Below are 16,838 nucleotides of genomic sequence, written 5' to 3' on the forward strand. Positions count from 1 at the left end.
CCGCGGCTTCATTCTTGAAGTCAGTGAGACCAAGAACCCACCAATTCTGGACACACTATCATGAGAGATGATACAATCTGGTCTGGCCATTGCACCCGTGTTTTACAGAGCCATTCCCACTGCTAGTTATTTCATGTCTTCATCAAAGCCTTTGGTGTCCATCAGGCACCATCTTCCTTCCAGCTGCTGAGCGGTGGCCTGGGTCGGCGTGCAGAGTGCACAGAGCGGGGTCAGGCGTGGGCAGTGGGCTGTGCAACTCTCGGCACCTACAGGTGCTTTAGAAGGGACCTGCCCCAGATGCCTATTTGTTGTTAAAGTCTTGATTGCTTTTATTTTATTATGAAGATGGTATGCAGGATGCATGCTTATTCTAACAAATTTAAACAAAACAGAGTAAAAGTATCCCCAGAAAGAGCTTCTATTTGTTTCTCCAGATTTTTTCTACGCATATGCCTGTAGATATGTATCTTATTTTTTCTTAACTCTTCCAACAGTTTATTAGAAAGAATGTAGATGTTTAAAAAAATCCCCACTGTCATGAACTTAACTTGAGGTTTTCAGCTCTGGTATAAGCTGAATCAAAAAAAGAAATAAAGTAGTGAACTTTTTTTTACTAATTTGCCATACTGACAGTGCAACTACAAATCTGGTCTAAATGTACACACTCTCAAGCAACTATGTACAGCTTTCTTTGTCCTCCATGCTAAGAGATGTAAAAGCTTAAGGGTCAAACAATACTAAATGTATATATATATTGTCTTTTTTTAGACAGAGTCTCACTCTGTTCCCCAGGCTGGAGTGCAATGGCACGATCTCGGCTCACTGCAACCTCCGCCTCCCGGGTTCAAGCGATTCTCCTGCCTCAGCGTCCTGAGTAGCTGGGATTACAGGCACCCGCCACCACGCCCAGCTAATTTTTGTACTTTTAGTAGAGACAAGGTTTCCCTGTGTTGGCCAGGCTGGTCTTGAAGTCCTGACCTCAGGTGATCCGCCCGCCTTGGCCCCCCAAAGTGCTGGGATTACAGGTGTGAGCCACTGCACGCGACCCAAATGAATAATTTTTAAAAACCACTTAAGTCAGGGCATTCACTAGATTTAGCTAAGATACATCTGGAACACTGACAAGTGATCATTTACATAGAATCGTGTGAAGTAAATTTTTTGAAAAATAAACTTTAGTGAAAAATCCTGAAGGATAACACCAGAGGCATAGCAGGTTACCAGTAAGGTGTCAGCCAATTTGTTCCAGCCACTTCTGAATCCATGTTCTATAATCTAAAATTTAGTTCTGTTTCCCTAAGCTGAGAGCTTCCTATCATGTCAGTATCTGTGCTATGAAGAAAAGGAGACTTAGGTGAGATGTTTGTATTTATTCCAACTGCTGCTTCAATTGCCTAGGACCTCAACAGCTTCCTGGAAATCTGGGACGTCTTCACACATCAGGTTGTTGCCTTAGCTGACTTAAAATTGCCCCATACAGTGGTACATATCAACCTCTGTGAAGCCTTTTCAAAAACAGAACAGGTTGAAAAATGGGTTAAAGTAGGCAAATACAGCATGCCTTTGGAGCTATCAATTCAGGAGTTCTTTCAATTCTGAAATCTTGCAGAGCAGTTATTTTTCTTTCTCAAAATCCAAGTGATGACAATATTCTTTAGATCTAGCAGTTTTTCATCATCACTGTCTTGTGAGTCATCATCTGCTCCATCTACTTCTGGTAAATCTATAACCTCACCACCACCCATGCTGTTCATCATCTCAGAGAAATGATCAAAATTAGACATGTCTTCATCTGAATCATCTTCCGTCTTTCGAATCGCTGGAGTCCACACTAAGCCAGTTAAGCTTTGCCCTTTTTTTTGTTAACCTTGGCCATGACTGCCAGATTCCCCTTTTCATAAACAACATAAAATTGATCTGTCCGTTCTTTTAGGCTCAGGATCATTTGGATCAATAGAGTGAAAAAGATCAATTTCATTTAAATGCTTAAAATGATCATTTCCTCCAAGACAACTGAATGTAAGTTTGGATTTTTCAAAATGTCCATGAACAGCTTTACTGTCTTCAACACAAAATTCAATGAAGACATAGTCCCTTCGATTGATCGTACTGCTTTGCAGAAGCAGGCTGCATTGTGAACGGGGCAGGGAGATGGGGAAATGGTTGCGTGGGCCTCTCTGGCAGCGGCTGCGGCTAGGGAGTCGACTCCTCTCCTGAGTTTTCTCCCTGGTTGCAGCCTCTTCTTGCTCCCTTCAGGCAATGGTGGCAGCGGCAGGCTCGACGTATTTGTCTTAATTTTTTTTTTTTTTTTTTTTTTGGATATGGGGTTTCACTCTTGTTGCCCAGGCTGGAGTGCAATTGCGCAATCTCAGCTCACCGCAACCTCTGCCTCCTGGGTTCAAGCAGTTCTCCTGCCTCAGCCTCCCGAGTAACTGGGATTACAGGTGCCCTCCACCATACCCGGCTAATTTTTTGTATTTGTAGTAGAGAGGGGGTTTCACCATGTTGGCTAGGCTGGTCTTGAACTCCTGACCTCAGGTGATCTGCCCACCTCGGCCTCCCAAAGTGCCGGGATTACAGGTATGAGTCACTGCGCCCAGCCTTATCTTAATTTTTTAAACAAAGATTAGATTACATGTTTTGTAACTTGCTTGTGGTCACTTAATATCATTGTATATCATTTTATATTATAATATGGCTCTGTGCCATTTAAAAAATAGCTGCATGTATCACTTTATGAGTATTTTTAAATTATATGTACTTAAAACTGGTACTTCTTTGAACATACTTATAGGCATATCTTTGCAAATTTCTATAGGATAAGTTCCTAGAAGTGGAATTACTCATTCAAAGGGTGTACACATTTCATTGATGCTCCTCTGTGCAGAGTTTTTTGTTTCCTTGCAGCTTACGACTCGCCTGACATTGTTTATTATCATTTTTATATTTCTGTTCATCTCTTAGATGAAAAATTGTGTCCTGCTTAATATATATTTCTTTAACTGCTAATGAAATTAAGCATATTTTTGGCTATTTGACTTACATTCCTTAGCCATTTTTCCATTGTATCATTCATCTTTCTCTGTTTTTTTTTTTTTTTAAAGATAGAAGCTGGTATTCAACTCCTATTATGTGGACTCCAAAGCCCGTGTCCTGTGTCTAGTGCCTTATGGTGAAGGCTTGTGTCCTTAATCATGGAATCAGCGTAGCAGGGATTAATGAGTGTCTCCATCAGCTGTTAAGGCCCCAAAGCCAGTTGGGGTTGGTGGGGGAGGTGTGTTTTGTTGTGGGCAGGTCTATGCAAGCCTACCCCCAAAAGTCTGAGGGAGCTGAGAGGCCAAAGAAAGAGGCTAACAGATCCAGTTTCTTACAAAGAAACATTTAATAGGCACTTAGGAACAGAAGCCATGTTTATGTCTCTGGTGGCAGCAAGACAAATGGTGGATCCCGTGCCATTACTCCCAGATCCAGGGCTTATATACCACAGGTGAAGAGTATGTGTGATTCAGAAGGAATGTGTAAGATAATCAAAGCACAATAACATTAAGGTTTAGACCTAAGGTCAGGATTCATGGAAAGTATGTGCTGTTACACAAGGAACTGGAAATCTTAGAGGCCTTCCCAGAGCTGGGGTTAATCAGAAGTCAACACGGCACATTAGCATCCACCACAGAGTAGCTTCAGCCTCCATAAGGCATTGTAAGGGGTCTGGACCCAGCGCTCCAGCCTCACCTGGCTCCTTTGACTTCCCTTTGCTTCTCCAGGTAAATGTGAGCCCTGGGCGTAGGTTGGCAAGTCTAGAAAGACCTCCTCAAAGCGTGTGCCCTGATGTTAATTCATGCCATTCAACTTAGCAAGTGTTTATCTGTGTCTACTGTGATTTGGGGGCACAGAAATGAGTAAGATTGACCCCTCACTCCGTTTACATAGAGGGAGACAGAGGCAAGCAGGGTATAATTTCCATAATGAAGGCCCAAAGTGTTTTGGGAGCATTCATGGGGATGGGAGAGGTTTCACAGGCAGGGTGTGTCTGAAGCATTCATTCTCTCTTTTTTTTTTTTTTCTGAATATATAAAGCTAACATAAAGCAGTCCTCGCTCTAATTTTTTTTTATTTTACTTTAAGTTCTGGGATACATGTGCAGAACGTGCAGGTTTGTTACATGGGTATACATGTGCCATGGTGGTTTGCTGCACCTATCAACCCATCATCTAGGTTTTAAGCCCCCCATGCATTTGGTATTTGTCCTAATGCTCTCCCTCCCCTTGCCCCCCAATCCCTGACAGGCCCTAGTGTGTGATGTTCCCCTCCCCGTGTCCATGTGTTCTCATTTTTCAACCCTCACTTATAAGTGAGAACATGCGGTGTTTGGTTTTCTGTTCCTGTGTTAGTTTGCTGAGAATGATGGTTTCCAGCTTCATCCATGTCCCTGCAAAGGACATGAACTCATTCTTTTTTGTGGCTGCAAAGTATTCCATGGTGTATATGTGCCACATTTTCTTTATCCAGTCTATCATTGATGGGCATTTGGGTTGGTTCCAAGTCTTTGCTATTGTGAATAGTGCCACAATAAACATATGTGTGCACGTGTCTTTATAGCAGCATGATTTATAATCCTTTGGGTATATACCCAGTAATGGGATTGCTGGGTCGAATAGTATTTCTGGTTCTAGATCCCTGAGGAATTGCCACACTATCTTCCACAATGGTTGAACTAATTTACACTCCCACCAACAGTGCAAAAGCGTTCCTATTTCTCCACAGCCTTGCCAACATCTGTTGTTTCTTGACTTTTTAATAATCGCCATTCTAACTGGTGTGAGATGGTATCTCATTGTGGTTTTGACTTGCATTTCTCTAATGACCAGTGATGATGAGCTTTTTTTCATGTGTTTGTTGCCTTCATAAATTGTCTTCTTTTGAGAAATGTCTGTTCATATCCTTTGCCCACTTTTTGATGGGGTTGTTTTTTTTCTTGTAAATTTGTTTAAATTCCTTGTAGATTCTGGATATAAGACCTTTGTCAGATGGGTGGATTGCAAAATTTTTCTCCCATTCTGTAGGTTGCCTGTACATGCTGATGATAGTTTCCTTTGCTGTGCAGAGAAGCATTCATTCTTAAATGGTATGAGGGTTAATTTTATGTGTCAGCTTGGCTGGGTCACAGTGCCCAAGACATCAGGTCAAACATTATTCTGAATGTTTCCATAAAGGTGTTTTTTGGATGAATTAATATTTAGGCTAGTGGTATTTGAGTAAAGCAGATTGCCCTCCATTAAGGAGGTACCCCTCATCCAACCAGTTGAAGGTCTTAATACAACAAAGACTGACCTCCCCTGAGCAGGAAGGAATTCTGTCAGAAGACAGGACCTCAGACTTGAACAGCAACATCAGCCCTTCCCTGGGTCTCCAGCCTGTCCACCCTGCAGAGTTTTTGTTTTGTTTTGTTTTGTTTTGTTTTTGAGATGGAGTTTCGCTCTTATTGCCCAGGCTGGAGTGCAGTGGCGTGATCTGGGCTCACTGCAACCTCCGCCTCCCGGGTTCAAGCGATTCTCCTGCCTCAGACTCCCGAGTAGCTGAGATTGCAGGCACTGCCACCACGCCTGGCTAATTTTTGTATTTTTAGTAGTTAACAGGTTTCACCATGTTAGCCAGGCTGGTCTTGAACTCCTGACCTCAGGTGATCAGCCAGTCTCGGCCTCCCAAAGTGCTGGGATTACAGGTGTGAGCCACTGCGCCCAGCCATCACTCTGCAGACTTTGAACTTGTCAGCCTCTATAATGCTGTGAGCCAGTTTTCTCCCCCTGCCCCCTAATCCCACTGGTTCTGTTTTTCCTGGAGAGCTCTTACTAATACAGATGGATATCTGTGGCCCTCTCCAAGGGCTCCCCTGGCCCATTTGCTCATAGAAAAGACAGTATTTGCCAGCAGATAGAAGAGGGGCTACCATGGACTGCATTGAGACAGCCACTCCATGCCGAGGAGGCAGAAGTCCCACCAGGTAATTGCTTGCCACTGCAAACATAGTTTAAGAGAGAGACAAACCAAGGCAAAGAAGTTTCATCTCTTTCACTTTCTAGCTGGGGGGCTGGGGCACTAGGCTAAGCACTGAGAATGTGGCCATGAACAAGACTCTAAGGAAGAAGAGATTAAAACCATAATTAATTCATCTGAAATGTACCAAATGCTGCCATGGAGAAGTGTGAGTGTTAAAGGTGCTGAGAGGACCATGTCTGGTTGGGAAGTCAGGGAGGGCTTCTCTGAGGAAGTGGTATTTAGCTCAGATCCAAAGGAGGGGTAGAAGTCAACTGAGAGTCAGGAGAGCCTTCTGGTAGAGGGAACAGCATGTGGGAAAGCCCAAGAGAGGAGGAATTTCACAGAGTCGAGAGAAGCCTGGCATAACTGGAGTGAAGTGGGTGGAGTGAGTGGTGGAGCTGAGATTGGAGAGGCAGCAGGGAGGCTAGTAGGATCTTGCAGGTCAATGTAAGGACTGTGGGCACTGCTTTAAGGCACACGGAAAATTACTGAAGGGTTTTTAGCAAAAAGTGGCCTGATTATTTCTTCAGCTATTTTTTCTATTTTGCCCCCCTTCTCTCCCCTCCTTCTGTGACTCTAATAACATGTATGTTAGAGTGGTTCACTGATGATCTGTTCATATTTTGTCAGTCTTTTTTCTCTCCATTCTTCATTTTGGGTAGCTTCTATTGCTATGCCTTCAAGCTCACTGGTCTTTTCTTCTACAATGTCTAATCTGCTGTTTATCCCATCCAATCTAGTGTTCCTCTCAGACATTGTAGTTTCCATTTCTAGAAGTTCCATTTGGATCTTTAAAAACATATCTTTCATCTTGTTCCCATTTTCCTCTAACTTCTTGAAAATATGGAGCATATTTTTGATAGCTCTTTCAATACCTTTGTCTGCTAATTCCATTATTTGTCAATACCGAGTCTATTTCTATTCATCAGTTTTTCTCCAGGAAGGTAGAGGTTCCTAGGAATGAGATACTGTGGTTCATGAAAGTTTTTTAAGTATGGCCCAGGATATGAGCCACACTTGCTGATTCTTTGCATGTGTAGTAATATTTGATCGGCTGCCAGACAGTGTCTGTTTTATATTGTTGGATGATGGATTTGTTGTATTCACTTAAATGATGTTGGCCTTTGTTCGGGCATGCAGTTAGTGACTTGGAATCTGATTGATGCTTCTGAGACTTGTTTTTAAGCTTTGTTAGAGTGGATCCATAGCAGCCTTTAATCCAGGGTTAACTCATTCCCACTACTACGGCACTGCCCTGTGTGATTGTAGGGTCTTTCCACTCAGCTACTAGAAACATCTTGACTTTATGTGTGCTCCAGAAATCATTTGGCTTCCAGCTGGCTGGTGGTTCTTCCCCTGGCCTTGAGTCATTTCCGCTCATGTGTGTTCATACCACCACTCAGCCAGAGACTTGAGGAGATCCTCCTGCAGTTCTCTGTGCAGTCCTCCTGACTTGAGACTCTCCTGTGACTTGGTCAATGCTATGGCCTGAATGTGTGCATCCCCCCAAAATTCGTATATTGAAAGCTTAACCCCCAAGGTGATAGTACTTGGAGGTGGGGACTTTGGGGAGGGCGATTAGGTTATGGGAGCTGAGCCCTCAGAAATGGGATTACTGTCCTCATAAAAGAGGCCAGAGGGAGCTTCCTGTCCCTTCCACCACATGAGGCTACAATGAAAAGATACCATCTATGAACCAGGAAGTGGGCTGTCCGATATTGAATCTGATGGTGCCTTGGACTTCCCTGCCATCAGGACTTAGAAATACATGTTTGTTGTTTAGAAGCCACTCAGTCTATAGTATTTTGTCATAGCAGCCCAAATGGACTAAGACAGTCAAGATGAGCTAAGGATGGAAACGGTGTTGCTGGCTGCCCCTCTCCTGCTCAGAGGCCTTGGCCTGACCCAGTCACATAGCTCTTATTCCCGGTCCTCTGCTCATGCCCTCATTTCAGCAAGAAGGTAAGGGTTTCTAGGAATGAGATACTGTGGTTCATGAAAACTTTTTAAAAAATGGAGTAATATGCTAAGGCGAAACAACAACAACAACAACAACAACAACAACAAAAGCCCTATGTAATCTGGTCTAACGAGCGACCTCTGCAGTTTTGTCCTGGAATTATTCCCTGAGCCTGAACCCATAAGCTGACTTTTGACTTCTGATCCTTGGTGCCTGTAAGAACAATGGAATCTGCTTTTCTCACTTGCCCTGAATAAAATCTGTGGAATTCAGTCATGTGAGAATATGTGAACTTCATGCTGGATGTTCTGGAACACTAAGACTTAGGGAAAATATGATGAATAGAAATAGACTCTGTGTTGACAAATAATGGAATTAGCAGACAAGGGTATTGAAAAGTGGTTCAGATCGATGTGTCATAAATGTCCAGAGACAGATTATTGAGGAAAATTAACAGGAAGGCTGTCTGTACTCAAAAGCCAAATCCCTTGCTGTCTTAGCAGAAGTGGGAGCCACAATGCCCAACCTGTTAAAGAGAAGCTTTTTATTTACAATTTCTTCTTTAAATTGAGATAAAAATTCCTGTAACAGAAAATTAACCATTTTTAAAGTGCACAATTCATGGTATTTAGGACATTCACGATGTTGTGCAACAACGCCTCTATCTAGTTCCAAAACATTTTTACCACCCTGAAAGGAAATCCTGTACCCATAGGCAGTCACTCCGTATCTTCCCCAGCCCCTGGGAGAAGGCCCCCCCTACTTTTTTTTTTTCACATAAGGTTTCTAAGTGCCAGGGTTGGCACTAAGAATATCTTCTCTCAAGGGCTTTGAGGCATGGGGCAAAGAGCATGCATAGGCTTTAGGGGCAGACAGGGCCAGGATCTAAAGCCAGCTTTGAAACTTATCTGTGTGACCCTGGACTAGTTTCTTAATCTCTCCAACCCTCAAGTTGGGATAATGTCCACTTCACATTCAGTTTAAAAATATCTGAAGGGGTGTCTTTTTAAAGAATTGGGCTGGGCCTGGTGGCTCACACTTGTAATCCCAGCACTTTGGAAGGCCAAGGTGGGAAGATCGCATGAGGCCAAGAGTTTGAGACCAGCCTGGACAGCACAGTGAGATCCCATCTCTACAAAAAACGTTTAAGAATGATTGAAACTCAGATATGGTGGCTGCTTATCCTTGGGGTTCTGGGAATCTTAAACTTGGTCCTGATGTCCTTGCATTAGCCTTTAGCATCAGGGAAACCACGGGAACTATATTCAAGCATATTTGTGACATCAACTTCTACTCCCGAAAACTTAACACTGTCCTTGGCTTATAGATGCTGAAGAATGAATGAATAAGTGAGGCAATCATTACCTACTCAGGCACTTCTGGAGATGTGTTGGGAATTAAGTCTAGGTGTTTGTTACTCGGGTCACAAATGTCATTCCATGGCAACCATTGGAATAGCCTTTTCACTTTTTGTTGTTGATGTTGTTATTTTCAGAGACGGGATCTTGCTCTGTCACCCAGTGGTGCAATCATAGCTCACTGTAACCTTGAACTCCTGGGTTCAAGTGATCCTCCTAACTCAGCCCCCCAAGTACCTGGAGTTACAGGCATGCAACACCCAGTTACCTTTTAAATTTTTTGTAGAGACAGAGTCTTGCTATGTCGTCAAGGTTGGTCTCAAACTCCTGGCCTCAAGTGATCCGCCCACCTCAGCCCCACCAAAGTGCTGGGATTTTAGGCATGAGCTACCATGCCCAGCCAGCCTTTTAGGTTTGACACCATTACCCCTTAGGAGTCCTCTGTTTGTGGGGACACCGTGTCTTAGACTCTTCCACTTAAGTGCCACTATGACAGGGGATGGGGTGAAGACCTGGACATGGCCTTGCATACCCTCAGAGATACTGGCCTCCCAGTCCTAGAGGTACAGCAATGGGCTAGTCACTGGGTGCCCACCCTTCCCTGATGTGCAGGAAAGCTTCCTCCCACGTTCTTAGGGCACTCACAGAAGGCATTCATCATTGCTAGTCAGTGTGGGTTCCAAGCTTTTCTGGAACTCCTGTGAACACTGTAAGTGGATTCTGAAGGTTAAGGACAATCTGGTCTCAGGCTTCCAGGCTGGAGGAATAAACTGACGAGGGCTTTGGGGTCCCTGGCAAGTGAGCAATTTCCCAGAAGGCCTAGCAGCTAAGTCTTAGCAAGCCCAGGCGTCTCAGGGTGAAGACAGAACCGGCTGTTTTCCAAGGCTTTTCTGGGCACAGCTGAGCCAGGGGAAGAGACTGTGGGCCTCTTGAACTCCTGGGTGTGATGGAGTCTGGCTTCCTGCATCCAGACAAGGGAGTTGTTTCCAGTCCCAATGGCCAGTGAGACACAACCCGACCTGCTAATGTGAGTCCTAATAAGGGGAGGGTTCCTGGAGTTGGGGTGAGCTGGAGCCTGTTCCTCTAACGCTGGCAGAGTCTCAAGAATGTAGTTCTTGGGGTTGGGTGCAGTGGCTCACGCCTGTAATTCCAGCACTCTGGGAGGCTGATGCGGGAGGATCACCTGAGCCCAGGAGTTCAAGACCAGCCTGAGCAACATGGAGAAACCCCATCTCTACAAACAAACAAACAAGCAAACAAAAACAAACAAAAATAAGCCAGATGTGGTGGTGTGTACCTGTGGTCCCAGCTACTGGGGAGGCTGAGGTGGGAGAATGGCTTGAGCCGGGAGGCTAAGGATGCAGTGAGCCATGATTGCACCACTGCACTCCAGCCTGGGTAACAGAGTGAGACCCTGTCTCTAAATAAATAAATAAACAGAATGTAGCTCTCAGGGACCCAGGACTCAGAGGAGCTGTGACTTATTCAGAAGACAGGGTTTGCTGGATTTTATAGGTTCAGGGAGAGCAGACCTGGGTTTCGTAAGGCGGAGAAGAGGAGGTGGATCCGCTTGGCTAGATCCAGGGTGAGGAACTTCCAGTGTGAATTTTGGAGTTCCCCTTTTCACTGTGGTTTCCTGAAATCTTGTCAAAATTCTATAATAACTTCCCCACTATTTTCTGGCAGTTAGGCCACAGCCCACTGATGGCTCTTAGCCAGAAGACTGAGCAAGGCACCCCCATTAGTCTCCCTGAAAGGCAGCGGACCCTTGCCTTACAGAATACACAGGTCTGCAGGGTGGGTGTCATCAGTGGCCGAGGAACCACTTCCCAAGCCTTGGGTCAATCTCTGGAGCTCAGCCCCACAAGGGAAGGGGAGCCAGGAGCCCTGATGCCCGATGGGTCTCGGTTTGCCTACCTCTGTGAATGAATAGCCCTGGACCTCCTGCCATGGAGGAGGTCCCTCTCTCTCTCTCTCTCTCTCTTCTTCTTTCTCTCTCTCTTTTCCTGTCTCTCTCTTCCCCTCTCTCTTTTGCTTTTTGCTGTGTTGATGAACTTCTGGAGAAATGTGGGTCTTTTTGTCCATCCAGGGGTACAAGGGACTCAGTGCTTGTCCTGGCAGTTTCCCCATCTTCTGGAAAGTAGGACAGCCCACAGGACCGTGAGGGTGGGAGAAGGGGAGGACCATGGAGAACCTAGAGGGAAGGCTTTGGGATAGGATGTTTAGTAGAGAGGGCTGGAGGCGAGATGGGGAGTGGTAAGAAGGAAGCTAGACACACAGATAGGGGCCTGGGCATGGAGGCCATGGTCAGGGGTTTGGACTTTATTCTAAGGGGAGTAAGGAACCTGGACCCATTTTAAGTAGCAAAGGGGCATGAGTGGGCTTGCCATGAAGGACCCTCTGGCTGCAGTGTGGTCTGGGTGGGATGGCCTCACATGGATAGACAGGGCTTATGTGGATTGAACATGGCAAGGCAGCGGGAAACCAATAGCGATTGCTGTTTTGGACAAACAGTGGTACCATTGGCCAAGAGAAGGAAAGAGGGGTGCAGGGGCAGGTGGAGGCAATATGAGCTTAGGTTTGGGTGTTCTGAGTCTGAGAAACGTGTGTGACACCGGGCAAAGCTGTCCACTCAGCTGCTGGAGACAGAGCTCTGGAGAGACTCAGGTCTGGGGGGCCCTGGGCCCTTAGGTGGTGATGGAAGCCACCTGGGGAGAGTGAGAAGGGTGTCCTAGGACGGAGCCCTGAGGAACGCCCATAGCGGGGTGCTGGGCAGTGGAAAAGAGGTGGCGAGGGAGCCTGGGAAGAGCATCCGGGATGGGAGAGGGAACAGGGGAGGATAGGCTCATGGCCGCCAGGGCAAAAGCGTGGTTTAAGAAGGAGAAAGCGTGTAAGTGTCAAAAGCTTCTGAGAGGCCCGGCGCCGTGGTTTATGCCTGTAATCCCAGGACTCTGGGAGGCGAGGTGGGTGGATCACTTGAGGTCAGGAGTTTGAGACCAGCCTGGCCAACATGATGATACCCGCTCTACTAAAAAAATACAAAAACTAGCTGAACGTAGTGGTCCGTGCCTGTAATCCCAGCTACTTGGGAGGCTGAGGCAGGAGAATCACTTGAACCTGGGAGGTGAAGGTTGCAGTGAGTGAGACCACACCATTGCACTCCAGCCTGGGCAACAGAGCGAGACTCTGTCTCAAGACAACAAAACAACAACAAAAAGCTTCCGAGAGGTCGTGGACAGAGGCCAGGCTACTGGGGGCCATGATGATGACCTTAGTGAGAGCAGTGGCATGGAAGAGATGGGCACAGATGTAACCAGAGATGGTTGCAAGGCGCTGAGAGGTGAGGGCTTGCGGCAAGTCTGGCAGTGAAGTGAACTTGGGGACAGGGAGTGGAGGAGGTGTTTACAGATACTCCAGGTGTCAGCGTGTTTACATGTTTATTGGAAAGTCCAAATAGAAAGCGGGAGAGTGCGAAGTCCCCATGGAGGACATTTGGGTGTTTTTAATTATGTTCCAATTACAACACGGCCTTCCTTGTATACACACCCTTAGGCACTTGTCCAGGTGTTTCCTTAGAATAAATTCCTAGGACTAGAACTACTGGGTCAAAAGCTACATATTATTATTATTATTTTTGAGACGGAGTTTCGCTCTTGTTGGCTAGGCTGGAGTGCAATGGTGTGCTCTTGGTTCACTGCAACCTCCACCTCCCGGGTTCAAGCGATTCTACTGCCTCAGCCTCCCGAGTAGCTGGGTTTATAGGCATGGGCCACCACACCCGGATTATTTTGTATTTTTAGTAGAGACAGGATTTCACCATGTTGGCCAGGCTGGTCTTAAACTCCCAACTTTAGGTGATCAACCTGCCTTGGCCTCCCAAGTGCTGGGATTACAGGCATGAGCCACTGCACCCGGCCAATATGTTTTACATTTCATTATATGAAATTGCCCTCCACAAACTTTGAACTAGTTAAGGCAACTATTCCTTGGTAATGACATCCTCACAAATATTGAGTATTATCCATTTTTAAGAGATCTTTGTCAGTATAACCAAAAACATTTATCGTTGATGTTTTATATTGCATTCTTTTGGTCACTAATGAGATGGGCCTCTTTTTTTTTTTCTTCTTTGAGATGGAGTCTCGCTCTGTCACCCAGGCTGGAGTGCAATGGCACGATCTTGGCTCACTGCAACCTCCATCTCCTGGGTTCAAGTGATTCTCTCACCTCAGCCTCTGGAATAGCTGGGATTACAGGCGTGTGCCACCATGCCTGACTAATTTTTTGTATTTTTAGTAGAGACAGGGTTTCACCATGTTGGTCAGGCTGGTCTTGAATTCCTGACCTCAAGTGATCCACCCGCCTCGGCCTCCCAAAGTGCTGGGATTACAAGTGTGAGCCACTGCACCTGGCTGAGATGGGCCTCTTTTCATAGGTCACTCATTATTTTTATTTCTTAATCTATCTGTTCATATCCCCTGCCCCACGCGTTGTTTTTTTTTTTTTTTTTTCTGAGACAGAGTCTTGCTCTGTTATCCGGGCTGGAGTGCAGTGGCACAATCTCGGCTCACTGCAACCTCTGCCTCCCAGGTTCAGGCGATTCTCGTGCTTCAGCCTCTGGAGTAGCTGGAATTACAGGTGCTCACCACCATGCCCAGCTAATTTTTGCATTTTAAGTAGACACGGGGTTTTCACCATGTTGGTCAGGCTGCTCTTGAACTCCTGACCTCAAGTTATCCACCGACCTTGGCCTCCCAAGGTGCTGGGATTATGGGCGTGAGCCACTGTGCCAGGCTTCATTTTTCTATTGGGATGATAGTCTTTTTTCATTCATTTGTAAAGATATTAATTATAACATATTTTTTCCTATCTGTTGTTTGTCATGGAACTTCACTGATGATGTCTTTCCCTACCAGAGTTCAAAATCATTTTGTAGGAAGCTCTCCTGTTCTCCTGTGGTCTAGAACCTGGTGCTCTTGCTAAACTCTGGTATCACATCGGTGACATCACCCTCTGACCGCAAAGAGTTTCACCATCTTTCATTTTTTGCTATTCTTCTCTTGACCTACACTTCTCTTATTTTCTTTTTTTTATCTCTTTTCTTCTTCTTCTTTTTTTTTTAGATGGAGTCTCGCTCTGTTTCTCAGGCTGGAGTGCAGTGGCGTGATCTCGGTTCACTGCAACCTCCACCTCCTGGGTTCAAGCGATTCTCTTGCTTCAGCCTCCAGAGTAACTGGGATTACAGGTGCCTGCCACCATGCCCGGCTGATTTTTGTATTTTTAGTAGAGACAGGGTTTCACCATGTTGGCCAGGCTGGTCTTAAACTCCTGACCTCAGGTGATCCGCCCGCCTTGGCCTCCCAAAGCGCTGAGATTACAGGCATGAGCCACTGCGCCCGGCCCACTTCTGTTATTTTCTAAGCCTAATTGGGGTCCACAGTTTTCGTGGATTTTTTCTTTAAAAAAAGCCATTGTGGCTTTTTTGTTTTTGTGAGACAGGGCCTCACTCTGTCATTCAAGCTGGAGTGCAGTGGCGCGACCTGGTCCCACTGCTCCCTCAACCTCCCAGGCTCAGATGATCCTCCCACCTCAGCCTCCTGAGTAGCTGGGACAACAGGCATGCGCCACCACTCCTGGCTAATTTTTTAAAATTTTTTTGTAGACACAGGGTTTCATCATGTTGCTGGTCTCAAAGTCCTGGGTGCAAGTGATCTGCCTGCCTTGTCCTCCCATACCACTGAGATTATAGGCATGAGCCACTGCGCCTGGCCGGCATTTGGTGTCTGAACACTTTTCTAGTGTGAACAGGCAGGCTCTGAGCTTGCCTGAGCCCAGGCTAGATCAACTTCTACCAGGTAGGCTGGCAAAAACCCATGACATTCAGCCATCAGGGCAAGGTCCCAGTAGTGAACTCTTGCTAATCCCTGAAGAAAAGTTGCTCAAGCATCTCTGGGGAAGCACTGGCCTTCCCTAAACCCTACCTTCTACCCTTTTCTTGGATCCTGCCTCAGCTGTTTTTACTGTCCTATTATCTCCTAAAGGGTCTCAGGCAATAAAAGTATCAAATTATTTTGTTTTATTTTATTTTTATTTTTTATTTCATTTTGAGAGACAGTCTCTCTGTGCTACCCAGGCTGGAGTGCAGTGGCGTGATCTCAGCTCACTGCAATCTCTGCCTCCTAGGTTGAAGCAATTCTCCTTCCTCAGCTCCCCGAGTAGCTGGGATTACAGGCACGCGCCACCACGCCGAGCTAATTTTTGTATTTTTAGTAGAGACAGGGTTTCACCATGTTGGCCAGGCTGTTCTCAAACTCCTGACCTCAGGTGATCTGCCTGCCTCAGGCTCCCAAAGTGCTGGGATTACAGGTGTGAGCTACTGCTCCCGGCCTCAAAATAATTTTAATGTTGGGTTTATTCTTGGAGGACTCAGGAGGTGGCAGGCATCACCTGCCAGGTGCCCTCCTTGCCACTTTGTATCTGCCAATGGCTGGCCTCTCTTGCTGTCCTTCCCCTGGTTCTTCTATGACCTGGGTGCTTGGATGACAGAAGAGGTTAGGTGTTGTCAGAAAAGTGTAATCCTGTTGCTCGGAAAAAAGATGTGGGAGATTCATGTGCAGAAGAGGGAAAGGATAGTTTTCATTGTATTGTTTATTACAAAAATTTTCAAGCATAGACAAAAGTAGAGAAAATAGTATAATGAACCCTCATATATTCATCTCCAGCTTCAACAGTTTTCAGCCCAAGGCCAGATATGTGCCATCAATACCCCACCTGCTTCTCACCCACAGTGTTTCAAAGCAAATCCTGGAGATCATAAAATTTCATCTGCAAATAGTTCATTATGTATGTCATAAAGATTAAGACTCTTAAAAACATAAATACGGCTGGGTGTGGTGGCTCATGCCTGTAATCTCAGCACTTTGGGAGGTTGACGTGGGTGGATCACCTGAAGTCAGGAGTTTGAGACCAGCCTGGCCTACATGGTGAAACCCCACCTCTACTAAAAGTACAAAAAAAAAAAAAAATAGCCAGGTGTGGTGGCGGGCGCCTGTAATCCCAGCTACTTGGGAGGCTGAGGCAGGAGAATCTCTTGAACCCAGGAGGTGGAGGTTGCAGTGAGCCAAGATTGCACCACTGCACTCCAGCCTGGGTGACAGAGCAAGACTCCGTCTCAAAAAAAATGTACACATATATTATATATATTATATTTATGTAAATACATTACCCCAAGACCATTATTATCACCCCTAAGAAAAATTTAACAGTGAGGGAAGATGGCTGCTATGTGGATTGAACATGAGTTACAGAGTAGGAAGGTCTGTCTTTCAATTCTGATTTGCTGTGCAAGACCTCAAGCAAGACAGTTAACATTTCCAAACCTTAGTGGTTGCTTATACGTAGAAATAGGAGTATTTCTCTCAAATGGGTAGCATTGGTCATTGCATAGAGCACCCTTAACATAACTAACTCCATCTTAGAAAAAG

General features: G+C 45.6%; 1 pseudogene; it reads right to left on the reverse strand.

Moving 5' to 3' along the window:
* Nucleotides 1–979: 979 nt before the first annotated feature.
* Nucleotides 980–6,007, reverse strand: LOC129393367 (prostaglandin E synthase 3-like; annotated as a pseudogene).
* Nucleotides 6,008–16,838: the final 10,831 nt, after the last annotated feature.

Source organism: Pan paniscus, chromosome 9 (assembly GCF_029289425.2).
Source record: "Pan paniscus chromosome 9, NHGRI_mPanPan1-v2.0_pri, whole genome shotgun sequence".
Taxonomy (NCBI): domain Eukaryota; kingdom Metazoa; phylum Chordata; class Mammalia; order Primates; family Hominidae; genus Pan; species Pan paniscus.